We start from the raw sequence: 12,297 nt of genomic DNA, 5'->3' as shown, positions 1-12,297 counted from the left end.
TTGATAGTTAATTGCAAATGTTTAATGTGTTCAAGAATGTATACAAATGCCTGCAAAGTATGTGATGTGTGTCAGTTAAATGCACAACCTTTTTATTTGTATTTTGAGGTTTATGTCATTATTTTTGATATGGTATTGATATGTACTACAGCTCCAGTGAACCCTGAAGTAGTCTCAGGTAGAGGGGTGGGAGTAAGTGGGGAGCCGTGTGCACTCTGCAGGAAGCGAGAGAAACGAGAGCTGAACAGTGTCGAGTGAACGCAGAGTTCATAGAAGGGCGACAGACGCATTTTCGGGTTAACGGATAGTTAACTGGAGTCGAGAACTGTTGTACCCTACTGTGAGGTAAAGGTGGATTTTGTCTGACACTTGTACCCAATGTTATTGTGTAAAACGGATTAGCGCTAACACAGCCGCTAGCGTAGCCTAGCATATTCGCTAAGCTCTTGTTCTGCTGTTTTTATTTATTAAGCTAATGCTAAGATTGAATGTTATCGCATGTGAACTGGCATTTAGCGGAGTTGTGTGATTCAGTAGGAGGAGACGGACGTCTTGCTGGTGGTCAGAGAGGTCCCTTCTGCTGGTGTGCTGAAGTTATGTGTTCACGTGGGAGCACGTGGAAAGGACGACTGTGAGTGCTGCTGCCGCGGCCTGCTGGTAGCCGTGACCCAGTTTCCCCGCTATCCCCTTGAACTGCCTGGAGGTGTGAGTACTGTTGTTTGCACGTGCTTTTTATTTTTACTGCTTGGCAACAAGTGAAGCGACCATATTGTTTTAGGTCCCAACGCACCCGAGCCACGACTCAGGCCTGCAACGAGGGGTTTGCTAGCAGAAAGACTGTAGCACTTGAGGTGTGTGTGTGTGTTTGGTGAGAGTGCGTGTGGGCCCACAATATTATTTGATTATTTTGTTTCTGTTGAGGTAGATACCTTATCATTGTTTAACAAACTTTATTGATTTTACTTATTTTCTTTGTGTTGTTAATTCAGCATTCACTAAAGTGGAGTTAACTTTATAATTGACCTGCTTGTGTGTGATTTATTTCCATGTAGTGTAGTTTTATTACATATTTAATAGGGGTGCAACGATACACAAAATTCACGGTTCGGTTCGGTTCGATACTTTGGTGTCACGGTTCGATATTTTTTCGATACAAAAAAAATGTTCATGCCTTTTTAATTTGTCATTTATTAAAATTATAAATATATATTTTAACTCAAAAGTACAGTTTTTAAATTTAACCCTAACCCTTGTACGTGTTTTTTATTTTGACAGCGAATGCGCACCTGCGGACCACTTATGTGCAGCCCTGGTTATTTAGCTCGTCATATTGCAGCCACAGAAATTCTTTTGTCCATGAAACCATAAAGTTGCACTTTCTTTTTGCCTTATAGTCTGATTTGTCATAACTTCTCCGTTTTGTGGTAAGCTTTTCTTTGGCTGTCACTTCTTCACCCTGACCTGTCTTATTTGGCTCAGCAGAACTGAAATGCTTTTACACACTCACTCACATAAGCTCAGCGATTCTCTGCGCGATCAACCTCTCACATGTTTAAGCTTGCTGCGGGAGATTTCACTTGTCATGTTTGCATAGTAAGCTAACGATTAATAAGACGATGTCAGAGGAATTGGTGCACAAATTATCATCACTCACAGATCAGTGCTGTCGCTCTCTATACACAGTTCGCACGATTGCAAAGTGAAAGCAAAAAAACAAGCGCAAATTCAAACGCGATTTCAATATGTCACATATTGACAGTGGCTCACCGATGCCAATGACATAATTACCCAGCTACATTTCCGAAAGAATGCAAAAGCATTGACATATATTTTTCTTCCTACAATAGCCCGACTGGAAAAATCGCTAGCTCCGGGACGTCGGGCTAGCGATATTGCAAGCCCTGTATCTGATTGAGGAATCACTCATCTTTGGAAAAGAGAGTTTATTACAGAGAAATGTCTCTTTCCAAAATAAAAGCTATACTATCCGCTTCTTCTGGGCTATATTCTCAGCAGCATAAGGAGAATCATGTGCTAACAGCTGTCTAAATGACTCGGCTAAAGTTAGTAGCATGCTTGTTGTTTTTGTCTTTGCACTAGGATGATGTCGGCGTAAATGTGCAGTCATATTCGTTGTGTTCCCACTAGTGCTTTCAGGTTAATCTCGTTGAAATGACCTTAACGCCGCAACACGGCAAATCTCCGTTAACGAGCTACCGCCGATCGCCCCGTGCATGGGGCTAGACGGCCAACACGTTAACGAGCTAACTGTGCTAACACACTAGTTCCCACCCATGTAATTGAGCATTGTGTGGCACATCCAACATACTGTTTTACTTTAGTCCATGACTCGCTTACCTTCAGGGTCATACGCCACATGAAAACCAAAATAATTCCAAACACCACATCTGAATGAGGGTGGGGGAGGTGCCCTGCGCTCTTCCTTCTGACGATGCTGTCTGTGTTGAGCGCTCAGTGGATCTGCGCTCGACAGTGCAGCCTAGGCGGAGTAGTCGAACGCAGATTCACTGAGCGCTCAACACAGACAGCATCGTCAGAAGGAAAGTTGATAAAATAAATTACAAATGTTGTATTGTTCGATACATATGCGTACCGAACCGAAAGCACTGTATCGAACGGTTCAATATCGATACGAATATCGTTGCACCCCTAATATTTAATACCATAAGCATTAAAAAGGGAGTATCAATAGGAAAGTAACAATAGGAAAGTAACAACAGGAACCCAGGGCCCCTCTCAATAGAACGTGGGACGGGTGTTACATGTCTAAGACAGCAGAAAACGTCACTGTGCGACTTGGAGATTTGCTATTTTCAACATTGTGCCAATTTATGGAAATTAGTAAGTAAATACAAGTAAATAAGATATACCAGATTATCTGAAGAGGGTTTATCTAAACTGCTGGGCTTTGTAGCAAAAAATAACTTTGTATTGTTAAAGTAATATTTTTATGTTGTGTCTGTTGCTCTGAAAGCATTTAGATCCTCTTATATATTCTGCTCAATTATTTCTGTTAGCTAGCTCTCTGGAGGTACTGCTTGATCCGTGTGTACTCTTCTCTGGGGTTATATTTCCAGAGTGAGATGTAACATCAGTTGAATATGACAGAGCTCAGAGAAAGCTACGACTGAAAATGATGGACACTGTCACCACAGAGCAATCTGCAGCTCAGTCGAGGCCTGCATTCTGCCCGCTCCTCCGCAGACCTCCATTCAGCAGCTGTTCCATGTTTGGCACTCATTTTTCCCCTCTATCCCAAGGGCCTCTGTCTTAAACATAGCAGTGGATGAAGTCGCCTGACAGAGATGGGATGCGGCAGGTGTCCATCATAACTGTCCCCTCCTCACCTTCCTGCTGGGGGCACATGGAGCGACGGCTGGCTCACTGTTGTCACTAATCTCTGATGGCACATGTTGTTGGTGTCAGATTCCCCCTGCGGATCTCAGCTCTCGTTTTGCCAAATGTTGGGTGGAACAATGCTGAAGTCTTGATTTTTGGTCCCAGTAGATCTCAGTCTGCTACTGCATGCAAAACAGTGTGGGAGCTTAGTATGAAAGCAACGGCATGGTACTTAACAGACACATCCAGCATTATGTAATCAGCTTCAATATTGATTGCATATGTTGCTAGGCTACTGAACTGCGTGCCATCACAGTGTGTGGTGTTGAACCTATATTGTGAAAATCCGATGTGTTTACTGAATTGTGTTTTGTTTGCCTGAATGAAATGACAGAATAGAATGTAAATAAAACAGAATGCAATGATTTGCAAATCTCATAGACCCATATTTCATTCACAATAGAACACAGAAATAATATTTCTAATAAAAAAAAAAAAAACGGAATATTTAATCTGAGAAAATGCACCATTTTAAGAAAAATATCTCATTTTGAATTTGATGGCAGCAACATGTGGATTGGGAAGGACCATTTTTACTACTGTGTAGCATCGATTCTTCTTTAAATAACAGTCTGGAAACTGAGGAGGACAGTCGCTGAATTTTTGGGAGGAGAATGTTGCAACGCTTGCCTCAAGGCGCTTTATATTGTAAGGTAAAGACCCTCACATAATACAGAGAAAACTCCAACAATCAGACAAATCACTATGAGCAAGCACTTGGCAACAGTGGGAAGGCAAAACTCCCTTTTAACCAGAATAAACCTCCAGCAGGCTCAAGGAGGGGCGGCCATCTACTGCAACGGGTTGGGGATGAGGGGAGGGAAACAGGATGATGCTGTGGAGAAGAGCCAGAGAATAATAATAACTAATGATTAAATAGGTTACCGAGTAGCATGTAAGCACATAGTGATCAGGGGGAAAACTCAATGCATCATGGGAAGCCCCCAGCAGCCTAGCCCTATTGCAGTGTAACTAAGTGAGGAATCAGGGTCACCTGATCCAACCCTAACTATATGCTTTAGCAAAGAGTAAAGTTTGAAGCCTGATCTCAAAAGTAGAAAGCATGTCTGTTTTCTGAATCCAAATTGGAAGCTGGTTTCACAGAAGAGGGGCCTGAAAGCTGCATACCATTCTACTTTTAAATACCCTAGGATGGCAGCATATGTTTCTCTAAAACCTTTCAGCTTGCATTGTGCCTTTCCAGATGTACAGACTGACAATACCAAACAAGCACCCCCGCATTTCTACCTCTATAAAATGCAAGTGTGATGTAAACGTTTGAACTGAGCGTTGATGAAAACTGGTGAACAAAAGACAAATATTTTCTGGTGACCTTTAGTTTGCTCTCCTCAGACCTCTCATGGCTTTATCCACACCACACGAGAGCTATAGTCAAGCGGTAATATCATCCTGGTAAGCGAAATACAGGTACCAAGGATAGAGACACAGAAGGAGTATATTATTGAGGCTTCTCTCCCACAGATTCTTCTGGGATTTACAGTCTGATTTGTTCCTGAGATTTTGAGATGTGCTGTGGGAAATCCTTTATTAGTTTTGGGTTTGACATTCAAATGAAAGCTGACATTACACTGGATGCCTTAACTTCCCTGCTGCCATTTCCTTTGTATTCTGTCTTTGCCGCTTATTCTTGTCTCAGACTGCAGGAGGGTGATGTATGGCAACACTTGGGAAAGATTTCTGTCTGTCTGTGATATTAAATATGCACATCTCCCCTCACTCACCAAAGCTACTTTTCTCTCTCTCGTTCTCACATCGTGAAGAACACAAGCACGAATACACACCTCGGGCCCCTAATCACTGCAAGCAACAATTTGTTGTGAACGCTTCACCTAGATCTGCTTTCTGCTGTTGCTGAAAAGATAGAGAGAGAAAAAAAGATTTGTGCTCTACGGGTATTTTTAATAAATCTCTCGGGGTTTTGTCAAAAAAAAGAAAGACAGAATGAGTGTTGTCACGCCTCAGCACACATACCGAGTCTGAGTGATAGATAGAGCAGAGGCAGGCAGTGGTAAATTGACTTTGTCTGTCTGTCAGACTGAGAGGCAGCGTCGTGGGGATATATCTCTGTAAATTTCAGCTAGTTTCAGATTAGGTTCATGGAACAGATTTGTGGGTAATTAGCTTATTCTGCAACCAACAAGAGGAAGAACACTGACACTTTGTATCATCAGAAGGGAATATTTTTCCCTAATTCCCAACAATTTTCCCTTTTCTTCTGAATATAAATGCATACAAATGCAGAGACAATCTTCTTCTCAATCCTTCTGCAGAAGGAAAAAGTGTCTGTGTTGTTTTAGGGATATTTAACAAGCTTGAGGAAGAATGCACATTTTGCAGTTGCACACAAAAAATTAATTCTTTTCATTCAAATATGCTCAAATTTTATTGTTTAGGTAAGGAGAGTGTTTTATCAGGGGAGACATGGTGGTGGGTTTGAATGTACTGGTCTCCTGAGGGCTTTATGGCGTTCGCATGTTCTGCCTGTGTAGATTGTCTCCAGGTACTTCAGCATCCTCCAACAGGTAGGTGTGGATGTGAAGAGTGTGTGGTTGTCTTACTTACTAAATACAAATACAATGGTAACTAGTTCAGGTTGTATCCCTCCTCTCACCTTGGAACAGCTTGGAAAGGCTTCTGTGACCCTTTGGCAATCGAAAATCTTTCTGACCTAAAGTAACTGATCTAAATCTGAATTTTCATTTTCTGGATGATTGGCCAAATGGTTTCTAGGCCTTTGTGAGTGTGGATGGATGGATGGATGGATGGATGGATGGATGGACTTTTGAGAGGACTCAAACGTTAATCACCCTTCAAGGCTTTTTGGAGGTAATCCTTGCTGACCTCAACATATGATATACTGATATGTAGAACCATCAGCTGCTCAATCCTGGGTCTATAATACACAATGTCAACCAAATGATGGGCATACTCAAATAATGTTGAGGTGAAAATTAGTATCATGGATCACAGTGATGATGGGTTTCTAAAATGTATTTATTTTTTATCTTGCATATTGTGTTGTAAACAAAATCTGGAAACGTTTTTGAGTTGCTCCTACAGAGATGTTCAAACATAAATACAATAATCTTAGAATTTATTTTGAGTCATCCACAGTGATTTCCTCACTTCTATGAAGGTTGACCAATATTAACACAGAGTGCACAGATTTCGCAGCACTCTGTTCTTCTTCCTCTGCTGACAAGTTTTATACACATGCCGATTTAATTTTCCAGCAGGACTTAACACCTGCTGACAGTGCCACACAGACTGCCAAAGCTACTACAAAATGTTTGCTAACCATGTTATTACTGTGGTTGACCGACCAGCCAAATCATCAGACCTGAACCCCACGAGGAATCTGGGGAATATTGCCAAAAGGAAGACGACAAACACCCGACGCAAAAAGAAAGTGAAGGCTGCTATCAAAGCACCCTGGGGTCTATTAACACCTCACCATGGATTACCTCCATGCCACACTCCACTGATGCAGTGATTCATGTTAAAGGAGCGCAGAGTAAAGAAACTAACATACTTTTCAGGAGTTGGACATTTGTTTTATGATCCTCTGCACAACATTTATTGCCATATCTATAAAAACTTTACACTTTAAGTATGTTTTTAGTATTTATAATCATTAATAATCAGTATTTAGAATTTTACCCCTTTAAATGAGTAATATTTTATTATGTATTTCACTATTTTCTCACCTACACTAGTGCTAAGATTGACCTGATACTGAAAATTTAAAGACACGTCAGGCAGAAATTCTCCACAGTCTCTATTTATCCCACATTTTCAGTCTAAACAGGTAGAGGAACACTGTGTGTTTCATCACTTGCCACACTGGTGGGTTTAGTACTTTTCATAAAAATACACAAAAGTACTGATATTTATAGAGGTTTGTCTTTGTACTTCAGAAGTCATCACCTTATTTTTGTGATTCTGTGCTGCAGACAGCAAATCTTCTACAAGATTGACGTTTTGATCAAATGCACGGAAAGCATGAGTCATCAAAACATTGCGGGTTACCAGAATTGGCTTGAGATATTTTAGGGAGCTGAATATGAATAGACGATTGTTATTCTAACAGGAGACTGCGGACCAGTTCTTTTTTTTCTTTCCCCTTAGAGTTGACAGAATTTGAAATAAAGCAGAAGTGAATAGCACATACACTAATGAGCTATGGAGTATGAATACAGTTTGGCTGCCTATCCCTTGGTATTTCACCAGCACATATTCTCAGAATTAGCCAAGAACTTGTCCTGTAACTGTCAGTTTAATGTTAAAATCTCCCCTCTCCACATTTTAAAAGGTTCAACCCTCTTCTTGTCTATCATGCCTGTCTGTTCTTTTCATGTTTCCCATTCCATACCAGCCTAAATTTACACACTACGGGAAGAAGTGATATGTCTTCTTCACGGGACCACATTCCATTTATTTTCTCACAGGAATGCACACTGAGGGATTGCTTATGCTCCTGTCTATATATAAAGCAGAATGCAAGGCTGAGCTCTGAAAGCACCAGCTGTTCAGATACTCAGAGTCCTCAGTGATATATGCTTGGCTAAAACTGAGATGAGCCCAGATTTAACTAATAATTCAAGTAATATCAGAGTCTTTGTACCAAAATGTATATCCAAAGTATTGGCAAACAGAGCACTAAAACAAAGAAACAAGAAAAATAATCTTTATTTATATTGATAGGTTATAGGTTAGGGTTTCGTAGATCTTAGACATTTTTTTACTCTGTCATCAGGAGTTAAAATGTAATCTGTAATGTATCTATCTATCCTACTAACTTTCTTCATGTCACGGTCCACGTGGCAGACTGTGGGGATGTGGAGGAAAATAGGACCCAAAATGCAGCACTCTTTGATGAAGGCAGTGCGTTTATTTACAGCGATGTAACAATCCAAACAACAATAAATCCCCAGTGCAATCCCGACTCCCGTGCTCTGTCTCCGTTCCTTGTGTACAGTCCGTCAGCTGCTTTCTTGTTTCCAGGGGAAACAAGTATGTTTCTTTGTATGTGTTTCACATACAAATATGTATGTGTTACAAAGGCAGCCGTACCTTTACATAACAGCAGACTGGCACTTACTTTGCACATTTACTGAGAACTGATGGAAAGTCACTCAACGATCCAGCGTCGAGGAGCTCTCAGCTGCACTGCTTTGTAGCTCCCCCGACAATACTTGATCAGCTGCAGGTGTGTGATCATTTCCTTAGGTGTGGCCAGCCACCTGGCAGGGCACACCCACCAGGCCTGAAGATGCCTGTAAACAGGTGCTCCCAGATACACCTGCATCCACACACACCCCCACACATACCTGCCAGTACACAGGCATGAACACAGGAACACCAGCAGTGCAGAAGACACACACATCAAATAATAATAATAATAGTCCACACTGCTCACGGACCCCGAGTCCACTTCATCCCTATCATCTTAATGACATCAATAATGACAGTGATTTCAGTCCAAAATTTACCCTTAAGACCTGATATCACTGAATTTCAGTTCAGCTCTTGTGTAATTTGGCATACCTCCACATTTGTCCAGTTTCCCTTCCTTAAGACAGCCACGCTCCCACTGAGACCATTTCTGATGAGGTTCTGGTTGAACAGATGGATCAGCTGAAGGGTCAGATGCATCTCTCAGGTTCTGTGTCAGGTCTTTGCTAGATTTTTTAAGGACATGACTTTCAGATACTGTTCATCTTATGTGAATGTTTTTTAAGCTTGCCACTTCTTTTAACCTTCATTTTTTCCAGTTTCCTGAAACTTGTAAGGACACACTTCAAACCACCATATGCCAAGATTTTGGCTAATAGCTCCTTTTTAACACCTTCTTAGTGCTAAAAACTATTTCATCCCTGCCAATTTGTGTAATCGTTGGCATTTTTTCTAGAATCGACTAAAGAAATACAAACAAATTGTGTTTTTGTGAGAGGATGATAGTAATAAAGTGCCTAAAGGTATAATTTAAAATTGCTTTTTAAATAACTTTTTATTTTTTTAATAATTCATGTGTTTGAGGTATATTTAAAGGTATATTTTTTTCATTTCCAAAAATATTTTAATTTCAATTCAACACTAGTATTAATCCGATATTAATACCAGCATTGGTATTAATACTGTCATGGTCGGCTGTGTGGCAGGCAGGCAGGAGTGGTGGACCCAAAATGCAGGATTCTCAGGACATGAGGTTTAAACAGAAAATGCAGCTTGATTGCTGGAGCAGAACATCAAGATAAAATAAAACTCACAAAAGCAAACAAAACTCTAAACAGAGATGCAGGAGGACTGGAAATCCTAAACACGCAGCAAGTGAGGGTGAACAGACATTAACGACGCGACGCTGACACAAAGACACACTTGGGCTTAAATACACTGAGGGAGTCATCAAGGAATTAGAGACAGAAGGGGGACACAGCTGGGAGAAATAAGACCTAACGAGATAGGGGAGAGGTAAAACTGAACTCACTGACATGAGACATGAACTTTCAGAATAAAACAGGAAACTTAACAGACACAGAGAACCAGACAGGACACTGAACTTGACAGGCAGACTCATGAGCAGACACATATATGTATATATATATATATATATATATATATATATATATATATATATATATATATATATATATATATATATATATACACACACATATATACATATATTTATATATATATATACATATATTTATATTAGGGGTGCAACGATACACAAAATTCACGGTTCGGTTCGATACTTTGGTGTCACGGTTCGATATTTTTTTGATACAAAAAAAATGTTCATGCCTTTTTAATTTGTCATTTATTAAAATTATAAATATATATTTTAACTCAAAAGTACAGTTTTTAAATTTAACCCTAACCCTTGTGCGTGTTTTTTATTTTGACAGCGAATGCGCACCTGCGGACCACTTATGTGCAGCCCTGGTTATTTAGCTCGTCATATTGCAGCCACAGAAATTCTTTTGTCCATGAAACCATAAAGCTGCACTTTCTTTTTTGCCTTATAGTCTGATTTGTCATAACTTCTCCGTTTTGTGGTAAGCTTTTCTTTGGCTGTCACTTCTTCACCCTGACCTGTCTTATTTGGCTCAGCAGAACTAAAATATATATCTGTCTGTGAAGGTTCTCAGTCATCCAGGTCATCGTAGTCAAATATAAATCCTGCTGCTTTTACACACGCACTCACATAATCTCAGCGATTCTCTGCGCGATCAACCTCTCACATGTTTAAGCTGCGGGAGATTTCACTTGTCATGTTTGCATAGTAAGCTAACGATTAATAAGACGATGTCAGAGGAATTGGTGCACAAATTATCATCACTCACAGATCAGTGCTGTCGCTCTCTATACACAGTTCGCGCGATTGCAAAGTGAAAGCAAAAAAACAAGCGCAAATTCAAACGCGACTTCAATATGTCGCATATTGACAGTGGCTCACCGATGCCAATGACATAATTACCCAGCTACATTTCCGAAAGAATGCAAAAGCATTGACATATATTTTTCCTTCCTACAATAGCCCGACGGGCAGGGCAGAGATAGATTTTGGTACCCCGACTGAAAAAATCGCTAGCACCGGGACGTCGGGCTAGCAATATTGCGAGCCCTGTATCTGATTGAGGAATCACTCATCTTTGGAAAAGAGAGTTTATTACAGAGAAATGTCTCTTTCCAAAATAAAAGCTATACTATCCGCTTCTTCTGGGCTATATTCTCAGCAGCATATTAAACAGCTATCTAAATGACTCGGCTAAAGTTAGTAGCATGCTTGCTTGTTTTTTTTCTGCTTCCACTTGTCTTTGCACTAGGATGATGTCGGCGTAAATGTGCAGTCATATTCGTTGTGTTCCCACTAGTGCTTTCAGGTTAATCTCGTTGAAATGACCTTAACGCCACAACACGGCAAATCTCTGTTAACGAGCTACTGCCGATCGCCCCGTGCATGGGGCTAGACGGCCAACACGTTAACAAGCTAACTGCGCTAACACACTAGTTCCCACCCATGTAATTGAGCATTGCATGGCACATCCAACATACTGTTTTACTTTAGTCCATGACTCGCTTACCTTCAGGGTCATACGTCACATGAAAACCAAAATAATTCCAAACACCAGATCTGAATGAGGGTGGGGAAGGTCCATGTTACAAGGAGAGCTTAACTTCTGTCTCGCTAGCTTGCCCTGCGCTCTTCCTTCTGACGATGCTGTCTGTGTTGAGCGCTCAGTGAATCTGCGTTCGACTACTCCGCCTAGGCTGCACTGTCGACCCTAGGCGGAGTAGTCGAACGCAGATTCACTGAGCGCTTAACACAGACAGCATCGTCAGAAGGAAAGTTGATAAAATAAATTACAAATTTTGTATTGTTCATACATATGCATACCGAACCGAAAGCACTGTATCGAACGGTTCAATATCGATACGAATATCGTTGCACCCCTATATATATATATATATATATATATATATATATATATATATATATATATATATATATATATATATATATATATATATATATAAATTTAAACTACATAGTGAAAAAACAGACATTTTCTGTGTTTTAACTGTTATTGTTACTTAATACACTCGACTAAATACTCTATTAGATTAGCACTCGGTTCATGGTCACATATTATTGTCTTAATATGTGCTGGAAGTTCCGGTCTCACTATATGAACATGACCTACTTTGAAACGCACAGGGTGGGTGACCTGTATTTTTCCCGGGATGAAGCTGATGCAACTCCACCACGCCCATATTTCATAATCAAGCATCTCCATTGGTCAGAGACTCCGAGTATGTCTGTCGTGATTGGTCCTCTTTGATGTCTGC

General features: G+C 40.4%; 1 long non-coding RNA gene across 1 annotated transcript; it reads left to right on the top strand.

Moving 5' to 3' along the window:
* The first annotated feature begins 53 nt into the window (after nt 1–53).
* On the top strand, nt 54–4,120 carry LOC146668584 (uncharacterized). The gene is made up of 3 exons (XR_014912167.1): nt 54–345; nt 535–705; nt 3,099–4,120. It is a non-coding gene; the product is annotated as an uncharacterized LOC146668584 (long non-coding RNA).
* Nucleotides 4,121–12,297: the final 8,177 nt, after the last annotated feature.

The sequence above is a fragment of the Rhamphochromis longiceps genome, linkage group LG6 (assembly GCF_057381845.1).
Source record: "Rhamphochromis longiceps isolate RC_006_pf linkage group LG6, R_longiceps_female_GT1.1, whole genome shotgun sequence".
Classification (NCBI taxonomy): Eukaryota; Metazoa; Chordata; class Actinopteri; order Cichliformes; family Cichlidae; genus Rhamphochromis; species Rhamphochromis longiceps.
Note: the sequence above shows the minus strand (reverse complement) of the source record. Positions and strands in the feature narration are given on the sequence as shown.